We start from the raw sequence: 23,824 nt of genomic DNA, 5'->3' as shown, positions 1-23,824 counted from the left end.
CTTCTCCAATTTGCTTCCTTATGCTTGCAAGAGAAGCCTTAAAAAAATCGAGGTTTCAGAAATTACCTCACAGAAAAAGAAAAAAGCAAGGAAAAACCCGAAGGAAAGGCTGTATGACAGATTGCTAAAACCCGGTGACTCAGATTCATAGGTTATTTCTCCTGATGCTTTATCCACAACTGGAATGGCCGTATGACAGATTGCTAAAACCCGAAGGAATTTCTGTATGATATCCGAATGAGGTTCATTGACCCACTGCCCAGTGCCCATTCATGATGCGTTCGTCTCTAAAGTTGAAACCCTTTATTGACTCTCCAGAGTCAACATTATAACTAGCATGATCTAATACATCACCAGTTTCAGGCAGTCCATTGACTCCGTCCTTTCTGTTTGCCAGCGCCCTCTCCAAAGATATTGGTATTAAATATCCATACAACATAAGCGCTGTCAAGAAATGGAAAAAAGTCGCAAGTGCTGGTCTTTTGGGGTCATAAAACACGGTTGAATGATCTGGACGAAGATACCACCTTCTTATATTTCCACCACTTATATCCCGTCTAGTGTTGATTGCAAAAAAGAGAGATCCAGTAAAGGCTATCACGACCACAGAACTGAAAAGAATGTAGATTATCTTATCCATTTTCCTCTCGATTTTACTTCTCTTTGAAGGAGGATCTGTTGCATTCTGCATCACTTTTGTGTCGTGTCCAGTAAAGACGATGACACCATAGACATATTCAGTATTTTTCAGCTTAGAATCTCTTAAGAGCATCTGTTGTAAGGAAAGCGAGTAAGGCTTTCCATCATAGAACAATGTCCCAACAAATAAAAATAGATTTTCATTTGGGTCCTCACACTTGATCACCGCTTAAAATTTTTCCAAGGAATCTTCATCTTGAAGATGGGATGTCACCTCCAATGCATGCTTCAATTTTAAATTAGTTTCTCCATCAAGGTTCATAGTATCAACATGGCAAATCCCATCCTCATAGCTTGACGAAAGCAAAAGCAGATCCGCAGGAAAGTACTCATCCTTGTGCACAGCATCTCCAACCCGGAGTTTCTTCCATCTGGTCTTGTAGAATGTGCAATTCCAACCATAAACTCTAACCTTTCCACTGTTTGCCTCAATATCTTGAAACAGTTTCGAATTTGTAGCCAATTCAATTAGGAGAAACAAATAAAAAAAACAACCAAAATATTAATTTCGAGCTACTTCCTAATAGCATTGATCCTACAACAACCAAAATGACTACATCTTCTAAACCTTCCCCTTGCACAATTCAAATGCAACTACACTCTATATTCTTTATAGATAATTTGTAAAAGCGCTTTCAGTCATTGAAAAGCAGTTCCTAAAAGAGCCCTAATTCGAATATGACCATACAACTTCAAAGAACTAGTAATACCAATACCGCGAAAATGTTTACCTGCTTTCTTTGCCTCCAATCTTCAACAGCTTCCTTAGCCATAGCAGCTCTGATCACCACTATCAATGGCACAGCTACACTAACAACTCTAAAGGGGGCCAACGGACTGAACGAAGTTACGAAACACAGGCTACGACGAGAAAGTATATATTTGCAACCCTCCTAAACTGCTCAAACAATGACTTTGGAATGAAGTTCGCCGCTGTGTACTTGGTAGTCGAAACATAATTTCCCCTGTATCTCAACTCAAGTGCCTCCGGATATCACCTATGAAAGCGAAATTTTGCACCAATTTCTACGCCAACGGAGTGTCAAGACAATTAACACAAATCTACCCGAAATCGACAAAGCCCCATTGGAGGAGGAGCTCAAAGATCAAAACTTGAGCAACACATCAGAACTTGATTGAGTGCCTTGCTTACCCAGAGCAACAAAGTGGGTGCACAAATTTTGCATCTTTAAGCTCCACATTTATCTCACTAATTATTTGTTTCATAAAGCTAGCCTCTTGAGTGTGGCAATTGGCTTTTTTCACTGTTTTACTGTTATTTTTTGTTTTTTAAAAGTTTATTTATTTCAAATATTATTGCTTTTATTAAAATATATATTGAATTTTACCTTTGTGTGTGTATATATATATAATACAATTGAAAATAAAACAAGAAGAAGGTTGATATAAATTGGAGCAAAGATGGCAAACTTTGTACACGGCTAAGAAAACCAGGTGGGTGGAATTTCAAGAAACCCTAGAAATTGTGTTTCAGAGAATTCCTTACTTCCATTGCAGGCTCTGCGGAGATCTCTTGCTTGAGGCTGCTTGTTTGGTTTTCAGCTCAAAATCTAGAGAGAGAAAGAGAGAGAGGAGGATTCTCTACCCTTCTAATCATTCTACCCTTCCATGCCCTTCTATTTGAACGGTCACGGCTAAGCCACGTCAACATCTTATATTGATTTTTTTATAGAGATAATAAGACAAAAAGCAATGTGCAAGAGGAGGAGATGGAAGGGGATGCGAATAGGAGGGTAAAGAATCCTCCTCCGAAAGAGAGTGGAGAGAGAGAGAGAGAGAGAGAGAGAGAGAGAAAATAAGTGAACTTTGTATGGGCAGTAGTTGTTAGCTTCGCCGCTTTAATAAGCAATGGGACACATAGAGAGAGAGAGAAAAAAAAAGAATCTATTGTAGTAGATAAAATGGGACTCGAACCACGGGATCACCCCCTACAATTTGATACAAATTGATTATGTCTCAAATTTAAAATTCATTAGTAAATTGTAAAATATATAACTGTGTTAAAAATTGAAATAGAACTGTAACAAAACGTGACGGTATTTGTGGTCTTTGTGAATTTGGTAGAAGGAATTCGAAGAAGATTCCTTTTAATTCGGATAAACTAGAATAACGGTGTACCAATACGATATAAATTCATGTCATTATTGGGTTTGTTTTCGATGTGGAATGAGCCTGTACGGAATGGAGGCAACGTAAGGTTACATGAAGATTGGTCACAATCTTTGCCCGCACACGTGGCTGACTGTGATTCTGCTTTCTTGAGTCCCTTCTTCCCATGGTCAAACAAAAGTTAGAAAGTTAGAACCGTGCATAGTCATCACCTTTGTCTTGTAGCTTCTGGATAACTTTGAGGAAATATTCCGTTGGAATGTCCTAAATTAATTTTAGGAAATATGTGGTGCGAGTAGATAACTCCAACTTTGGCTTACAACGAATGTTGTAAAAGTTCTTAAAATCGATTGGAAAATATCCAAATTTTTAGCTTTAGCAAATATTTTGTCTTGGAGTTAAGGAAAATATTGCAAGATCTTTGGACATGATCATACCGTTTATTAGGTCTCAAAACTATTTTTTATTGATTCTTAAAGTGGAAAATTACAAAAAATATCTTTAAATTTAGGCTTTAAATCATTGATTTCAAGTGTTTAAATATGAATTATAATAGGTTTTGTACGGAAAATATATTTTGAAGAACATGAAATTTATAGTTTGTTCTTATGGTTAGAGAAATAAAAGAAGAATTAAAAAAGAAAAAAAAAACTGAAAAGGCCAAAAAAAATGAAAATGGGAGGATCGGTATGAAGCTAGCGACTTAATTTGAACATACTAGCTACTCTTACTTACGAGGATCAGAAGAAAAGTACCGATCGTATCCTTTTTTTTTCTTTTTTTTTTTCCTCCTTTTTTTTTTTCCATTGAATATTTTTTTTATTCCTACATTACTTTATTTAGATTGAAATTCCTTTAGATTAAGATTTATATCCTTGTTTTCATATTTTTTTTGACATGGATTTTCATCGAAAACAAATTTTGTAGAACATGAAGATGATAGTTTGGTGTTGGGAAAAGCAAAAACTTAAAAAAATTAAAAAAATAAAATAAAATAAATGGTTTAGGCGCAGGGAGACGCAACCCAAACTCACGCCCAAGCCTAAAATCTTGCCCTCGGGACGGCCTAAGGCACAACAAAAGCAGTGGAGGCCCTTGTGTTTCAGAGAATTCCTTACTTCCATTGCAGGCTCTGCAGAGATCTCTTGCTTGAGGCTGCTTGTTTGGTTTTCAGCTCAAAATCTAGAGAGAGAAAGAGAGAGAGGAGGATTCTCTACCCTTCTAATCATTCTACCCTTCCATGCCCTCCTATTTGAACGGTCACGGCTAAGCCACGTCAACATCTTATATTGATTTTTTTATAGAGATAATAAGACAAAAAACAATGTGCAAGAGGAGGAGATGGAAGGGGATGCGAATAGGAGGGTAAAGAATCCTCCTCCGAAAAAGAGTGGAGAGAGAGAAAGAGAGAGAGAGAGAGAGAGAGAGAGAGAAAATAAGTGAACTTTGTATGGGCAGTAGTTGTTAGCTTCGCCGCTTTAATAAGCAATGGGACACATAGAGAGAGAGAAAAAAAAAAGAATCTATTGTAGTAGATAAAATGGGACTCGAACCACGGGATCACCCCCTACAATTTGATACAAATTGATTATGTCTCAAATTTAAAATTCATTAGTAAATTGTAAAATATATAACTGTGTTAAAAATTGAAATAGAACTGTAACGAAACGTGACGGTATTTGTGGTCTTTGTGAATTTGGTAGAAGGAATTCGAAGAAGATTCCTTTTAATTCGGATAAACTAGAATAACGGTGTACCAATACGATATAAATTCATGTCATTATTGGGTTTGTTTTCGATGTGGAATGAGCCTGTAGGGAATGGAGGCAACGTAAGGTTACATGAAGATTGGTCACAATCTTTGCCCGCACACGTGGCTGACTGTGATTCTGCTTTCTTGAGTCCCTTCTTCCCTTGGTCGAACAAAAGTTAGAAAGTTAGAACCGTGCATAGTCATCACCTTTGTCTTGTAGCTTCTGGATAATTTTGAGGAAATATTCCGTTGGAATGTCCTAAATTAATTTTAGGAAATATGTGGTGCGAGTAGATAACTCCAACTTTGGCTTACAACGAATGTTGTAATAGTTCTTAAAATCGATTGGAAAATATCCAAATTTTTAGCTTTAGCAAATATTTTGTCTTGGAGTTAAGGAAAATATTGCAAGATCTTTGGACATGATCATACCGTTTATTAGGTCTCAAAACTATTTTTTATTGATTCTTAAAGTGGAAAATTACAAAAATATCTTTAAATTTAGGCTTTAAATCGTTGATTTCAAGTGTTTAAATATGAATTATAATAGGTTTTGTACGGAAAATAAATTTTGAAGAACATGAAATTTATAGTTTGTTCTTATGGTTAGAGAAATAAAAGAAAAATTAAAAAAGAAAAAAAAAACTGAAAAGGCCAAAAAAAATGAAAATGGGAGGATCGGTATGAAGATAGCGACTTAAATTGAACATACTAGCGACTCTTACTTACGAGGATCAGAAGAAAAGTACCGATCGTATCCTTTTTTTTTTTTTTCCTCCTTTTTTCTTTTTCCATTAAATATTTTTTTTATTCCTACATTACTTTATTTAGATTGAAATTCCTTTAGATTAAGATTTATATCCTTGTTTTCATATTTTTTTTTACATGGATTTTCATCGAAAACAAATTTTGTAGAACATGAAGATGATAGTTTGGTGTTGGGAAAAGCAAAAACTTAAAAAAATTAAAAAATTAAAATAAAATAAATGGTTTAGGCGCAGGGAGACGCAACCCAAACTCACGCCCAAGCCTAAACTCTTGCCCTCGGGAAGGCCTAAGGCACAACAAAAGCAGTGGAGGCCCTTGTGTTTCAGAGAATTCCTTACTTCCATTGCAGGCTCTGCGGAGATCTCTTGCTTGAGGCTGCTTGTTTGGTTTTCAGCTCAAAATCTAGAGAGAGAAAGAGAGAGAGGAGGATTCTCTACCCTTCTAATCATTCTACCCTTCCATGCCCACCTATTTGAACGGTCACGGCTAAGCCACGTCAACATCTTATATTGATTTTTTTATAGAGATAATAAGACAAAAAACAATGTGCAAGAGGAGGAGATGGAAGGGGATGCGAATAGGAGGGTAAAGAATCCTCCTCCGAAAGAGAGTGGAGAGAGAGAGAGAGAGAGAGAGAAAGAGAGAAAATAAGTGAACTTTGTATGGGCAGTAGTTGTTAGCTTCGCCGCTTTAATAAGCAATGGGACACATAGAGAGAGAGAAAAAAAAAAGAATCTATTGTAGTAGATAAAATGGGACTCGAACCACGGGATCACCCCCTACAATTTGATGCAAATTGATTATGTCTCAAATTTAAAATTCATTAGTAAATTGTAAAATATATAACTGTGTTAAAAATTGAAATAGAACTGTAACGAAACGTGACGGTATTTGTGGTCTTTGTGAATTTGGTAGAAGGAATTCGAAGAAGATTCCTTTTAATTCGGATAAACTAGAATAACGGTGTACCAATACGATATAAATTCATGTCATTATTGGGTTTGTTTTCGATGTGGAATGAGCCTGTAGGGAATGGAGGCAACGTAAGGTTACATGAAGATTGGTCACAATCTTTGCCCGCACACGTGGCTGACTGTGATTCTGCTTTCTTGAGTCCCTTCTTCCCTTGGTCGAACAAAAGTTAGAAAGTTAGAACCGTGCATAGTCATCACCTTTGTCTTGTAGCTTCTGGATAACTTTGAGGAAATATTCCGTTGGAATGTCTTAAATTAATTTTAGGAAATATGTGGTGCGAGTAGATAACTCCAACTTTGGCTTACAACAAATGTTGTAAAAGTTCTTAAAATCGATTGGAAAATATCCAAATTTTTAGCTTTAGCAAATATTTTGTCTTGGAGTTAAGGAAAACATTGCAAGATCTTTGGACATGATCATACCGTTTATTAGGTCTCAAAACTATTTTTTATTGATTCTTAAAAAGGAAAATTACAAAAATATCTTTAAATTTAGGCTTTAAATCGTTGATTTCAAGTGTTTAAATATGAATTATAATAGGTTTTGTACGGAAAATATATTTTGAAGAACATGAAATTTATAGTTTGTTCTTATGGTTAGAGAAATAAAAGAAAAATTAAAAAAGAAAAAAAAAACTGAAAAGGCCAAAAAAATGAAAATGGGAGGATCGGTATGAAGCTAGCGACTTAATTTGAACATACTAGCGACTCTTACAAATGAGGATCAGAAGCAAAGTACCGATCTTATCCTTTTTTTTTTTTTCCCTCCTTTTTTCTTTTTCCATTGAATATTTTTTTTATTCCTACATTACTTTATTTAGATTCAACTTCCTTTAGATTAAGATTTATATCTTTGTTTTCATATTTTTTTTGACATGGATTTTCATCGAAAACAAATTTTGTAGAACATGAAGATGATAGTTTGGTGTTGGGAAAAGCAAAAACTTAAAAAAATTAAAAAAATAAAATAAAATAAATGGTTTAGGCGCAGGGAGACGCAACCCAAACTCACGCCCAAGCCTAAACTCTTGCCCTCGGGAAGGCCTAAGGCACAACAAAAGCAGTGGAGGCCCTTGTGTTTCAAAGAATTCCTTACTTCCATTGCAGGCTCTGCGGAGATCTCTTGCTTGAGGCTGCTTGTTTGGTTTTCAGCTCAAAATCTAGAGAGAGAAAGAGAGAGAGGAGGATTCTCTACCCTTCTAATCATTCTACCCTTCCATGCCCTCCTATTTGAACGGTCACGGCTAAGCCACGTCAACATCTTATATTGATTTTTTTATAGAGATAATAAGACAAAAAACAATGTGCAAGAGGAGGAGATGGAAGGGGATGCGAATAGGAGGGTAAAGAATCCTCCTCCGAAAAAGAGTGGAGAGAGAGAGAGAGAGAGAGAGAGAGAGAGAGAGAAAATAAGTGAACTTTGTATGGGCAGTAGTTGTTAGCTTCGCCGCTTTAATAAGCAATGGGACACATAGAGAGAGAGAGAGGAAAAAAAGAATCTATTGTAGTAGATAAAATGGGACTCGAACCACGGGATCACCCCCTACAATTTGATACAAATTGATTATGTCTCAAATTTAAAATTCATTAGTAAATTGTAAAATATATAACTGTGTTAAAAATTGAAATAGAACTGTAACGAAACGTGACGGTATTTGTGGTCTTTGTGAATTTGGTAGAAGGAATTCGAAGAAGATTCCTTTTAATTCGGATAAACTAGAATAACGGTGTACCAATACGATATAAATTCATGTCATTATTGGGTTTGTTTTCGATGTGGAATGAGCCTGTAGGGAATGAAGGCAACGTAAGGTTACATGAAGATTGGTCACAGTCTTTGCCCGCACACGTGGCTGACTGTGATTCTGCTTTCTTGAGTCCCTTCTTCCCTTGGTCGAACAAAAGTTAGAAAGTTAGAACCGTGCATAGTCATCACCTTTGTCTTGTAGCTTCTGGATAACTTTGAGGAAATATTCCGTTGGAATGTCCTAAATTAATTTTAGGAAATATGTGGTGCGAGTAGATAACTCCAACTTTGGCTTACAGCGAATGTTGTAAAAGTTCTTAAAATCGATTGGAAAATATCCAAATTTTTAGCTTTAGCAAATATTTTGTCTTGGAGTTAAGGAAAATATTGCAAGATCTTTGGACATGATCATACCGTTTATTAGGTCTCAAAACTATTTTTTATTGATTCTTAAAGTGGAAAATTACAAAAATATCTTTAAATTTAGGCTTTAAATCGTTGATTTCAAGTGTTTAAATATGAATTATAATAGGTTTTGTACGGAAAATATATTTTGAAGAACATGAAATTTATAGTTTGTTCTTATGGTTAGAGAAATAAAAGAAAAATTTAAAAAAAAAAAAAAACTGAAAAGGCCAAAAAAAATGAAAATGGGAGGATCGGTATGAAGCTAGCGACTTAATTTGAACATAATAGCGACTCTTACTGGCGAGGATCAGAAGCAAAGTACCGATCGTATCCTTTTTTTTTTTTTTTCCTCCTTTTTTCTTTTTCCATTGAATATTTTTTTTATTCCTACATTACTTTATTTAGATTGAAATTCCTTTAGATTAAGATTTATATCCTTGTTTTCATATTTTTTTTGACATGGATTTTCATCGAAAACAAATTTTGTAGAACATGAAGATGATAGTTTGGTGTTGGGAAAAGCAAAAACTTAAAAAAATTAAAAAAATAAAATAAAATAAATGGTTTAGGCGCAGGGAGACGCAACCCAAACTCACGCCCAAGCCTAAACTCTTGCCCTCGGGAAGGCCTAAGGCACAACAAAAGCAGTGGAGGCCCTTGTGTTTCAAAGAATTCCTTACTTCCATTGCAGGCTCTGCGGAGATCTCTTGCTTGAGGCTGCTTGTTTGGTTTTCAGCTCAAAATCTAGAGAGAGAAAGAGAGAGAGGAGGATTCTCTACCCTTCTAATCATTCTACCCTTCCATGCCCTCCTATTTGAACGGTCACGGCTAAGCCACGTCAACATCTTATATTGATTTTTTTATAGAGATAATAAGACAAAAAACAATGTGCAAGAGGAGGAGATGGAAGGGGATGCGAATAGGAGGGTAAAGAATCCTCCTCCGAAAAAGAGTGGAGAGAGAGAGAGAGAGAGAGAGAGAGAAAATAAGTGAACTTTGTATGGACAGTAGTTGTTAGCTTCGCCGCTTTAATAAGCAATGGGACACATAGAGAGAGAGGAAAAAAAAAAAGAATCTATTGTAGTAGATAAAATGGGACTCGAACCACGGGATCACCCCCTACAATTTGATACAAATTGATTATGTCTCAAATTTAAAATTCATTAGTAAATTGTAAAATATATAACTGTGTTAAAAATTGAAATAGAACTGTAACGAAACGTGACGGTATTTGTGGTCTTTGTGAATTTGGTAGAAGGAATTCGAAGAAGATTCCTTTTAATTCGGATAAACTAGAATAACGGTGTACCAATACGATATAAATTCATGTCATTATTGGGTTTGTTTTCGATGTGGAATGAGCCTGTAGGGAATGGAGGCAACGTAAGGTTACATGAAGATTGGTCACAATCTTTGCCCGCACACGTGGCTGACTGTGATTCTGCTTTCTTGAGTCCCTTCTTCCCTTGGTCGAACAAAAGTTAGAAAGTTAGAACCGTGCATAGTCATCACCTTTGTCTTGTAGCTTCTGGATAACTTTGAGGAAATATTCCGTTGGAATGTCCTAAATTAATTTTAGGAAATATGTGGTGCGAGTAGATAACTCCAACTTTGGCTTACAACGAATGTTGTAAAAGTTCTTAAAATCGATCGGAAAATATCCAAATTTTTAGCTTTAGCAAATATTTTGTCTTGGAGTTAAGGAAAATATTGCAAGATCTTTGGACATGATCATACCGTTTATTAGGTCTCAAAACTATTTTTTATTGATTCTTAAAGTGGAAAATTACAAAAATATCTTTAAATTTAGGCTTTAAATCGTTGATTTCAAGTGTTTAAATATGAATTATAATAGGTTTTGTACGGAAAATATATGTTGAAGAACATGAAATTTATAGTTTGTTCTTATGGTTAGAGAAATAAAAGAAAAATTAAAAAAGAAAAAAAAAACTGAAAAGGCCAAAAAAAATGAAAATTGGCGGATGGGTATGAAGATAGCGACTTAATTTGAACATAATAACGACTCTTACTAGCGAGGATCAGAAGCAAAGTACCGATCGTATCCTTTTTTTTTTTTTTCCTCCTTTTTTCTTTTTCCATTGAATATTTTTTTGATTCCTACATTACTTTATTTAGATTGAAATTCCTTTAGATTAAGATTTATATCCTTGTTTTCATATTTTTTTTGACATGGATTTTCATCGAAAACAAATTTTGTAGAACATGAAGATGATAGTTTGGTGTTGGGAAAAGCAAAAACTTAAAAAAATTAAAAAAATAAAATAAAATAAATGGTTTAGGCGGAGGGAGACGCAACCCAAACTCACGCCCAAGCCTAAACTCTTGCCCTCGGGAAGGCCTAAGGCACAACAAAAGCAGTGGAGGCCCATGAGGTCTGGGTTTTAGCGGCGTGTGAATAGTAACACCTTGATTTCAATTGTTTAGGGGCGTGTGAATAATAACACACTGAGTTCACAACGCGTTTTAGTGCCCAGCGCACTTGAATTATTTTCCCTCGTAGCGACGTGGCGTAGAAATGTTTTTTTTTTAAAGAAGGGGTTAATGAATTAAAAGTTACGACTTTTGTGTGAATTCTATCATGTTTGATAGCAGCTTATAAATGCCCCAACCCCAGCAATCATACTTCGTCCCGCCAACCATGGTTGACCATTGAGATTAAAACTAAACCCTACTCCCTATTAATAATGACCTATAAATGCCCACCCTCGACACCAATGCTTCATGCGGGTAACAACGGTCGAGCCATGGGATTAAAACTAAACCTATCCCCTATAAATGCCCTACCTCGACACCTATAGTTCGTACGACAAACCATGGCTTACTTGTGGGATTAAAACTAAACCATACCTCATTACCCCTATAAATGCCCTACCCCAACACAATTGGTTCGTACGGGAAACAATGGTTGACCTATGAGATTAAAAATAAACCCTACCCTATATTGATAGTGACTTATATATGCTCCACCTCTAACACCAATGCTTCGTGCGAGCAACAATGGTTGACCTATGCACCTAGGATGCATGTGTTAGGCTGCCTCGTTTTGTGTGCCAAGTATTTTCGTGTGTTAATCTCACCTCGTTTAGCATGCATGAAGCACGCATTGTTTTCCGTGCGTTGATCACAATTGATTCATACGGGAAACAATGGTTGACCTGTGAGATTAAAACTAAACCCTACCCTATATTGATAATGACTTATATATGCTCCACCTCTAACAACAATGCTTCGTGCAAGCAACAATGGTTGATCTATGCACCTGGGATCACATTGTTTTGAATGCGTTAGGCTGCCTCGTTTTACGTGCGAAGTATTTTCGTGCATTGATCTCACCTCATTTTGCGTGCACGAAACACATCTCATTTTTCATGCGTTAAGCCTGCCTCATCTTACGTGCCAAATTTTCATGCACCCTATCTTTGCCAGCACGAAACACAATCTTTGCCCGCATACGTGGCTGACTATGATTCTATTTTCTTGAGTCCCTTCTTCCCTTGGTCAAACAAAAGTTAGAAAGTTAGAACCGTGCATAGTCATCACCTTTGTCTTCTAGCTTCTGGATAACTTTGAGGAAATATTCTGTTAGAGTATTGTGGTCGTTGATAAAAACTAAAAAGTTATATCTATGTTTGGAAGAGAAAAACTACAAAAAAAACAAAAAAACTAAAAAGATAAGCTATTGTATAACATTCTCAAAAAGAGAAAAATTCCGAAAAGATAAGGCTTTCTCATGTGGGTGGGGTTGTTTCCCACTTGAAATCAACAGTGGGCCTACTCTTTAAGTCTATACATACAGTCCTCGCATTTGAGGATTTCTTTAAGGTATTTGTCGAGTTCATATATTGAGATACTTTAAAGAATTCTATTATGACCCATTGGTAGCCTTTTGTCTCTAATGTAAGGACTATAATGTTGTAGGAACTCCATTTAGGGTTCCCATTGGAGATGCTTTTATATTTTTGCCAACGTTGTTATTAGCGGTTTTGATAACTTTACTCTTCAACGTTAGAATGTGAGCAACTCTGCTAGGTACACCCTAAAAACTAATTGGCAATGTTCCATAACATACTCAATCGAGATACAAGTGTTATAACAATGCTACAAAATTACCGGTTAAAAATTTGGTCAATTTGAGTATGCGACGAGCTGTAAACTCTTGTCTTTTTATAATGATGAAATATAAAATGCATTTAATGGTTAATTAAAATTCAACTATTTATCTAACTCGCTAACGTTATATATGTAATAAATAAATTCTAAACTTAAATTATAAGTTTCTTGAAGCAACAATGGATGTTCAGGAGTCACCTTGGTGCAGTCGACCCTAGTGAGTCCTCGTCCAGCCGACAAAAAGAGTCACATGCTTAGGTGTTAGGACACACAAATTCTGAAGGTAAAAATGGAACACACGAATTGTGCCATGTGCAGTTACGATAGGTCTCCATTCCTGATATGGATCACATACGAATTCAAATAGCAAGAATCCTCACATCTTAGTCATTTATTGTACATCGTTTGGTCAAAAATCATTTGAATTTTTTGATTTTAAATTAAACATGATAGTACATGACGAAAATTGGCAGCACGATGTATGATGAACGGTTAGGATCTGTAGAATCTCCACAAAGAGGATCCGGAGAGGATCTTTTTCCTTCCATTCCATGTTGATGTTGAGCCTACCTCCCACCTCTTAGTAAGATTTTTCAATGTATTTATGGGTGGTACCCACTTTATAAATAATGAGATGAGTACTGCTATTCATACCATGTTTTTATACCACATTTCTATATCATCTTAGGTGGCATCTGATGTGGACAGCCACATCATTTGAAAAATTTGCAAAACTCAAGGAAAGGAATAAGAAAGACTCCTCGTTTACCACAATCATCATTTAATTAACTATTTTTTCTTAATTATTAGTTTATTAAACAATGATCAAAATTTAAAAATCTGATTAATTCAAATGATGTGGCTGTCCACATAAAATGTCACCTAAGGTGGTATGAAAATATGGTACAAAAACATGGTATGAATAGCATTACTCTAGTGAGATACTTGTGTCAAAAAGATTAACAACCTAAAAATAAAATTTTCCTCTATTTATGTAAAAACACATGATGTACATGCTGTATTTCGAGCACAATAAAAAATTTTATCCACCTCTTGGTGGAATTGTTGATGATAATAAATGACGAGGCATGCACAATTGATGCACATCATGCAGCCGTCGCCATTGCCACTTGTCACACCTTAATTGTGCAAAATTCAATTCACATCGTATGTCCAATTTTTATGTTGGGCCATACTCATCGACAAACCTAAATTATTATACATCTTTTCATCATTGCCAAAATACACAAAGCTCGTACAGGTGGCAAAATACTGTTGGGTTCCCTAATTTATAAAAAACAAATTTCATGACACGTGTATGCTGATATTTTGATATGGCGAGTGACAAATGGCCAAGGTTCTGTTGTCCCTAAAATGGTTTCTCCTTCTATTTCTCCTTTCTATTTATTTGACATGTGTCATCCACTTTAACAGAAGTTTACTTCTGTTAAGTTGTACTAACATTTGTCTACACACTTTGTGTGTATGAACACATTTTTTTAGAAAATGAGGAGAGAATGAGAGAGAGAACGTGGGGGGAGTGGGAGGCTTTTGTTTTTGGTTTTTTTTTTTTTTTTAATATTGGAGGTATTTTAATATCACCTATAGGTGAGGCTTTAATAAAAAACAGTAAAATTTGAACTTGTGAAATTATATTATTACCCATCATTTATTTTTGTGTGATATAAGACTAAGTAGTCTTTTCATCCTCTTTTAGTTGAAAAAAATGATTTCACTAATTAATTAATAAAGATTATAGTGAGTTCAAAAAAAAAGAAATTCCCCAAAATACATGAGGAGTGTCAAATTCTCGAGCAACCAGTGCCGCCAGCCAACCACCTCAATCGCCCCACCTCACGAACGACAACACCCTCGGTCTCAATTTGTATCTCTCCCTCCTTCTAAACTCCTGCTTCAGAGCCTAATCGATCCCCACGATATCCTCATCTCCTAATTCATCAAAAATTCAATTCAAATCGCCGGCTCCAATTTAGTTCGATTCAAATCAAATCGACGGATCCTGTTCAATTCAATTTAAATTGCCGGCTCTAGTTCAACTCAAATCAAATCACTGGCTCTGGTTCAATTAGATTCCAAACGACAATTCCTATTCAATTCAATTCTAACCTTTACCGATATATTTTTCATGGGACATCGTTTCCAGTTTTTCCTGGAACATGATTAGTTTTAGAGTGGACACCATCAATGAGAATTATGGCAACTTTTGGGATGGTTGGGGTGTTCCGTGAGTTTTTTTTTTTAGGGGGGGGGGGGGACAGGAGGGCAATGAAGATGAAAAAGTTGGGGAAATAGACAGTCTCGACCGCTTCGGCTTGACTTTTGGTATTTTGGAGGTTTTTTTTATTATTTCTCAATAGAAAATAATAAAGCTTAACAAAAGTTAACCACTATTAAAGTGAAGGACACGTGTCAAACAAATAGAAAGGAGACACAAAGGGAGACACCATTTTAGGGACAGCAGATCCTTGGCCGTCACAAATGCACATTGGGATCAAGTAATTCCTAGACCATCCGGAAGCCAAAAAATATGTATGTGAATGTCTTTCGAAGACTCTTTGAATGTTTGATATGAATTTCTTTTGTGCCCACCAAATGTTTCATGTAATGTCTGCTAGGCATATCTCGCAAGCACTCGGTAAGTTATGTTGAGATTACTTAACAAATTCTCTTGATAACATTCATCAAATTGTTTCATCATATGTTGATATATGTTTGTTAGATGCACAACCTGGTTAGGCTTACAATAACAAGCCCACTAAGTGTTTGACAAATGACCGAATGAATATACCAAAATTTTTTGCACTCTTTATGCTCTATTTTTATTCAAAACTTAGAATGACTCAAATTTTTCCTTACAATTAATTTTTTAAAAGTTCTCAAAATCAATTGAAAACGTGGGTTACTCACAATTTTTGTCAAAAAAAATGAAATTTTTAGTTTTAGGAAATAGTTTGTATGGGAATTAATAAAAATGTTGCAAGAACTTTGGATGTGATTTTATGACACACCCCAACCCGAAGTGTCCACTAAGACTCCGAATCAAGCTGTGTTGGCTGACACCTGGAAGGTGACGAAGCCATAAAGTGTAGTGATGTGGAAAATGTGAATAAATTTAAACCTAAAAGTGCCTAGTTATAAGAGTGCGCTATGAGCGAGAATGAACCCATTTTACACGTGATTACAGAGCATAAGTAAAGTACAGTAAGGTAAGATAAGGATTATACCATCATAGGTAGCCACCTATACTGGGATATGCCAACAATCCTCGTCGATACGGAAGCTCAACTACTAAAACCTGGAAGGGCGAAAAATAGAAGGGTGAGTGGGCAAAAACAAAACTTTAGAAAACACATTTCTCTTTTCCCAAAAGTACTAACCCCTCTCAGTAAAACCCGTATAGTTTCTAGAAAATAATACTATGTTAGTATGAAAATTAGTGCACAAATGCAGTGACAATAAAAGCATGCCATGCCATGGTATCTCAGCAATAATAAATGTAAGTCAGGTGTGGATCAATCTAAACAATCATGCCAGTTGGAGTCACCTAATGTGACTTGTACGACGGAACCTATTGTTCATCAGTCTATGCTAGCACACAAGTCAGAGTCACCTAATGTGACTTGTACGACAGGCTAGGTGTAATATTATACGCTCTAGTGCTACGATCATGTGAAGATAGCGCTATGCACGGGTCACCTACCAGTCGAAGTCGCCTAGTGCTACCTGTACAACAGGCTAACACCTACTTGGATCCAAGGTAAGTGTGCAATGCAAGAGGTGAACATCACGTGAAGGTTGGCCCTAGCCCAAGGCGGGAGCACTAACACCAGGGTGCAGTAACGATAAGCTCTAAATGAATATATGCATGCTAATATAATGCAACCATTTCAATCACACACAACTCACCTGAACTTATCTGCGCCTCCCATTGGATCATGTGGCATAATCACAATTCATAATAATGCATATTTAGATATAACTCAATCAAACCATGGCATGTTATGCATAAATCAATTTTAAAAACGTTTCTGGCAACCACAAAGTTTATACATATATACATATATATATATATAAACAAATGCCCACTCACAAATCATGTCGCCAAGTCCAACCTGCCTCATAACATCAAGAATCCTTGCGATGCATTTCGCCAAGAAACGAAACCATTTAGGTAAATATGTAACATACTAATATATAAGCGCGTCTTCGTACAAAGTACGGCTAATAAAGAAACTATTCTAAAACAGTCGAATTTCACAAAAAGGAGGGTGGATTCTAGTTCGGCACGTCGAAAAACCTAAGGAAGGACCTCGGGTTTTTTTCCCCACGTGCCGCCGCGCGTGGCAGTCGGCAGCTCCGACTCGCCGGAAAATCCAATAACTCCAAAAATTCCTAAATTTTACAGGAATGAAGATCTCAATGAAAGGAACAACTTTCGTACCTGTGACTAAAGCCAATTTGGTTAGGAAAAGCCCTAATTTTACTAAAACCCGTTGGAACCCTAGAAATGGGTGGTTCTTGATTCAACTCCAAACAGGCTCCGACGCCTTAACCAATGCATGAGCTTTGTTCCTAAGGTTGAGGGAAGTCCATTGGTGGTGGTGTCGACAGTAATCGTTGTTAGAATCACCGAAAAGAGGAGAAAACTGCCTGGACAACGTGGGTTTTGTGACAAATAGAAATGAGACACAAAAGGAGACACCATTTTAGGGACAGCAAATCCTTGGCCGTCACAAGTGCACATTGGGATCAAGTAATTCTTGGACCATCCAGAAGCCAAAAAATATGTATGTGAATGTCTTTCGAAGACTCTTTGAATGTTTGATATGAATTTCTTTTGTGCCCACCAAATGTTTCGTGTAATGTCTGCTAGGCATATCTCGCAAGCACCCAGTAAGTTATGTTGAGATTACTTAACAAATTCTCTTGATAACATTCATCAAATTGTTTCGTCATGTGTCGATATCTGTTTGTTAGATGCACAACCTGGTTTGACTTACGATAACAAGTCCACTAAGTGTTTGACAAATGACCGAATGAATATACTAATTTTTTTTTTGCACGCTTCACGCTCTGTTTTTATTCAAAACTTAGAATAACTCAAATTTTTCCTTACACTTAATTCTGTAAAAGTTCTCAAAATCAATTGAAAACATGGGTTACTCACAGTTTTTGTCAAAAAAATTGAAATTTTTAGTTTTAAGAAATAGTTTGTATGGGAATTAATAAAAATTTTGCAAGACCTTTGGATGTGATTTTATGACACACCCCGACCCGGAATGTCCACTAGGACTCCGAATCAAGTTGTGTTGGTCGACACCTGGAAGGTGATGAAGCCATAAAGTGTAGTGATGTGGAAAATGTGAATAAATTTAAACCTAAAAGTGCCTAGTTATAAGAGTGTGTTGTGAGCGGGAATGAACCCATTTCACACGTGATTACAGAGCATAAGTAAAGTACAGTAAGGTAAGATAAGGATTATACCATCACTACGTATACTAGGATTTGCCAAGAATCCTCGTCGATACGGAAGCTCAGCTACTAAAACCTGGTGGGGCGAAAAATAGAAGGGTGAGTGGGCAAAAACAAAACTTTAGAAAACACATTCTCTTTTCCCAAAAGTACTAACCCCTCTCCGTAAAACCCGTATAGTTTCCAGAAAATAATACTACGTAAGTATGAAAGTCAGTGCACAGATGCAGTGACAATAAAAGCATGCCATGCCATGGTATCTCAGCAATAATAAATGTAAGTCAGGTCTGAATCAATCTAAACAATTATGTCAGTTGGAGTCACCTAATGTGACCTGTACGACGAGACCTATTTTTCATCAATCTATGCTAGAACACGAATCGGAATCACCTAATGTGACATGTACGACAGGCTAGGTGTAATATTATATGCTCTAGTGCCACAATCACGTGAAGCTAGCGTTATGCACGGGTCACCTACGAGTCGAAGTCGCCTAATGCGACATGTACGACTTACTTGGATCCAAGGTGAGCGTGTGGTGCAAGAGGTGAACATCACGTGAAGGCTGGCCCTGGCCCAGGACAAGAGCACTAACACCGGGTGCAGCAATGATAAGCTCTAAATGAATATATGCATGCTAGTATAATGCAACCATTTCAATCACACACAACTCACCTGAACTTACCTGCGCCTCCTGTAGGATCATGTGGCATAATCACAATTCATAATAATGCATATTTAGATATAACTCAATCGAACCATGGCATGCTATGCATAAATCAATTTTAAAAACGTTTCTCACAACCACAAAGTTTATATATATATATATATATATGTATGTATGTATATAAACAAATGCCCACTCAGAAATCATGTCGCCAAGTCAAACTCGCCTCGTAGCATCGAGAATCCTTGCGATGCATTTCGCCTAGAAACGAAACCATTTAGGTAAATACGTAACGTACTAATATATAAAAGCGTTTTTGTACAAAGTACGGCTAATAAAAAAACTATTTTAAAACAGTCGAATGTCGGAAAAAGGAGAGCGGATTCGAGTCCAGCACGTCGAAAAACCTAAGGAATGACCTCAGGTTTTTTCCCCCACACGCCGCTGCGCGTGGCAGTCGGCAGCCTCGACTCGTCGAAAAATCCAACAACTCCAAAAATTTCTATATCTTACAAGAATGAAGATCTCAATGAGAGGAACAACTTTCATACCTATGACTAAGGCCATTTTGGTCGGGAAAAGCCCCAATTTCACTAAAACTCGTCTGAACCGTAGAAATTGGTGGTTCTTGATTCGACTCCGAACAAGCTTTGATGCCTCAACCAATGCACGGGCTTTGTTCTTGAGGTTGAGGGGAGTCCTTTGGTGGTGGTGTCGACGGCAATTGTTCTCGGAATCACCAAAAATGGGAGAAACCTGTCTAGACAATCGTGGGTTTTGTGACTTCGATTTGTAACATTGAGTTAGAAATTTAAAAATCCAACACCAGAGGGACGTTAGGTTCGCCAAGAGCTTTCCATAGACACCGAAATCACCTCAAACGGACATTGGATGGAGGAGATATGACCGGGTCAAGGAATCGAGTTTGCAGGTTGGAAACGGATCAAGGTGATCCAGTGCACCTCTTCCCTGTCATTTCCCCTCCTTTGTGAGTCTATTTAGAGCCATAGACTTGGTACGTGTGTCTAAGTGCATGAGTTGTCAATATTTTGTGGTTTTAGAGTGTTTATTCACAAGGCTAAGAAGAATCTTAATCATTTGGTTACAATATTTTCTATTCAATTTTGTTCCAAATCTTCCAATGAGGTGAGAACATATGGATTTGAAATGTAAGTGCAGACGTGTTCCAAGATCTCCTTAACATCCAGAACTAGCAGCCTTGATATGATTCCATTCTATATAAATGAAGGAGAAGAGATAAGGAAAGAACACGGGAGGGAGAACAACTACACACCAGTAACAACATAGCCAGCAAGAAGAAGAGCCATTCACCCCTTTAAGATTACTTTCTACATTTCTTTTACATATTGTTAAGGCCTTTAAGCCAAAATCGTGTATTGTAAATCTTCCATAAATAGTGAAATACAAATACAACCCTAGTGGACGTAGTCAAATTGGTGAACCACTTAAATCTCCGTGTTCCTTTGTCTAATTGCAATAAATTTGAGTTGGGCAAACCATTTAGTAATAAAAAACTGAGTTTTTAATAGAAACTTAATGGAAAAGGAGGATCGACTCAAGGAGGAATTGGTAAAATATTGCTTATCATTTACATTAAAGATTATTACTTTGTTGTTAATATTATGATTATATTACTCTTGTTACTAATCAAATTGATTTATGTTGAAGCTTGCAGGCTTGTTAGATAAAATGTGAGTATTGATATCTATATGAACATGACATATACATATATTGTGAAAAGTCATTAATAAAGAGAAGGAAGTAAGAGTGTCTCCATATCGCTTTTGTTGGAAATGGACCACACATATCTGTGTGAATGATTTCCAAAAGATCGCTGCTTCTTTTAGCTTTATTCTTGTTGGTTAAATTAGTGGTCTTGCCTTTAAAGCAATCTATGCAATCCTTGAAGTCATCAAGGTGAACATTTGACAACATACCATCCTTCTTAAGTCTCAACATTATGTCTTTGGAGATATGCCCGAATCTTCGATGCCAATATCATTAGTGAGCATTCTCTTTGCTGCAGAACGCACAATATTGAAACAATCATGATAATATGTACATTCAGTTTGCCAAAGGTCACCATTTGGGAAAGCATAGCCAATAGAACTATCAAACTAGTTCTTGAGATAAAATTTTATTTTATTGGCATCTCCAATATAAGAGAAACTATTTTTAACAAACTGAGTCACTGAAAACAAATTCCTTGTTAGTGAAGGTACATAAAGTACACTGTTCAATGTTAAAACATAACCAGATGACAGCTTCAACATGACAGTACTAACTGCTTTAACCATGACTTTATTTCCATTCCCAACATAAACATTATAGGATTATCTACTTGTCTCCTTCTGGCTTTGAAATCCCTGCAAAGAATTCGTTATATGGATAAAACATCTAGTGTCAAACCACCAAGTGTTTTGGGGTACAAAAACTATACTTGATTCCACAGTAACAAAAACATCAAAAACAGTCATACCTTTCCTGATTAACCATGCCTTAAAAGCTGGGCAATTCTTCCTTAAATGATCAGTGGATTGACAATGACAACACTTTTTTAAAATGAGGTTTTTGAACCTGTAAACCAAGTGAGGTAGAGGCTCCAGTAGTTTTGAGAGATACACCAGAACCTTTGAACTGTTTCTTGGGACCAATTGCATCATTTAGAGTGGTTCGAGATCCAGAGGGTTTGTTGCCCTTATAATTATCATTTTTGTTCCACACGATCATTTTCCCTTTGCCTTTGCCAGTATTGACAAGATTAGCCAGTTCCATTCTTTCAACTTTGGAATTCTTCAACCTCTCTTCCTCTTAACAACAGATGGCAATGAGTTCATTAACACTCCATTGTTCTTTCTGAGTGTTGTAGTTGACTTTGATCTAGTCATACTTTCCAGACAAAGAGTACAAAGCCATATGCACCATAAATTGATTAGTGATGCCAATTTCCATTGCATTCAGTTTGTTGGAAATGTTCACCATCTTCAACAAATGCTCACATACACTGCTTGACCTATCATGCTTGTTGTTAATGAGTGTAGAAAGTGATGCATCCACTTCTGCCTTGTCAGACCTATTAAACTTCTCCTCAATCTTAGCTATATAGTCTTTGGCTATGTCACAACTGGATATGCCACCTCTGATGTGTTCTTCCATTACATTCTGCATAATGAGAAGAGACATCTGATTGGCTCTTTCCCATTTGACAAAATGTTCCCTTTCTTGAGCAGTGCTTTCATTAACTAAAGTTATCGGTTGAGGAGTCTTGAAAGCAATGTTGAACTCAAGCATTCCCAAGTTCATTTCAATATGTTGCTTCCAAGTGTTGAAGTTGTTACCATTCAACTTCTCAATGTTAACAAGGTTAAGCATATTAAACTCTACATCATGAGACATTTGGATTGAAAATTCATAAGTATTGTAAAAAAGAATTAGTCTTAATTGTCTTGCCACTCTTAAACTATGAAACCAGTTACACCTTTAGGCAAGAAAATGTCCACAAAGCATATGAATTTCAACTTCATTGCATAGCCAAGTATAAGGGACATAATCTTATGTAATACTACACCTTTAGGCAAGAAGAATCACATAAGTACTTGATTTCATCACTCACTATACATCAATTCATAACAATCCCAGTAAATAAATCTCTTTGGAAATTTCTTAACTTGATAATATTATGAACTGCTATTTGAAGTACTGCTTATAAATGCATATAAATCTTTATACTTATTCGAACACTTTGGTGTAAGAGTTAAGTGAATTACATAATATCAATACTCAAAATTCAACACATATTCCATACGCATATATTTATGAGATGTTGGTATATCATTTGCTGCAGTGCGCATTAGTGCAGACTCTATGATAATCTGAGCATGTCTTGAGTCTTATTGAAGTAATATGAAGAACAATTATCAAAACATCAAAATTTAATTCTTAAAAATATGACTATATTTTGCTTTACAGATTGATGCATCTAGCATAAACCGATAATAAACATCAGGACATACTGGATCTCACAAATGTATTAACAGCAGCGGAAAGTTCATCATCATCACCATATATATATATAGCATAATTAGGTTTGAATGGACCGGCTCTGATACTACATGTTGGCCTTAGTTTGAGATCGATACCATCAAACCCTTGCTATTTAATATTCAGTAAATCTACGCTGTGCATGGACATTAAATGAACATGCATTGACCCTAATTACTTGTATACAAGGCTGACAAACCTAACCTGAGTTTGCAGCCATCTTTAGCACTCGATGAGTTAATTCTTAGGAGAATGTTTAGCCTTTTCCTCTCTTGTGATCACATTAGGATTCTCTGGTTTTCAATGGAACAAACGAATCTATATGGAACAAAGGATAGATCACGGAGAAGAGGGACCAAGCATCACTATATATACATTGCAACTGTTTCCTCCCATTAAGTGAGCAGTTGCAATCAATTGTCAAAGAAACCATAACCGCATCATTCTAATTTCAAATTAGTTTCTTATATTTTCCCTTCAAATGGTTGTTATCCAGTCACAACCCTAAATAAAGTCTTACTTAATATATAGCTCATATTACTTGTGTTATTGCACGACTTGGTGCTTGATCATGCTCACTAAAGAAAACCTCACAAGAAACAATCCGTCCCCGCCGCTTCCATCAACTCCAATTTTCCGCCATATTTGTTTTGCCACTTCCCGATCATTCTGTTCCTCCACCTCTGCATTCCCTTTCATCCTTGCAGTTGCATCCTTGAGCTTACCCGCACGACGATTTGCCTCTCTTTCATGTCACGTGGTCAGCCGGTCAGACGAAAGAATTCTCATACTTTCTAGGTCGTGTTACTTAGGTTTTATTTATCTAGATATAGAGTTTATGTTTACTGTATAGAGCCCAAGAGCCATTTATCTGTTGATGGGTCCATCCCTCTCTGGGGTTTCCCCCCTTATTGTGAGATGTGATGTGGGGAATTATTGTCAATTGGGTCTTGTATTTTGGCCCTAAGATATGGTAATGATAATGTTGTTGA

At 36.4% G+C, this 23,824-nt stretch overlaps 1 pseudogene; it reads right to left on the bottom strand.

The window, feature by feature from the left end:
* Positions 1 to 244: 244 nt before the first annotated feature.
* Positions 245 to 22,187, bottom strand: LOC103961307 (annotated as a pseudogene).
* Positions 22,188 to 23,824: the final 1,637 nt, after the last annotated feature.

Source organism: the organism of the source record quoted next, unplaced genomic scaffold, assembly GCF_019419815.1.
Source record: "Pyrus x bretschneideri cultivar Hongxiangsu unplaced genomic scaffold, Pyrus_bretschneideri_v1 Contig6, whole genome shotgun sequence".
Lineage (NCBI taxonomy): Eukaryota > Viridiplantae > Streptophyta > Magnoliopsida > Rosales > Rosaceae > Pyrus > Pyrus x bretschneideri.
The sequence above is the reverse complement of the archived record's forward strand: the minus strand, read 5'-3'. Positions and strand labels throughout refer to the sequence as shown.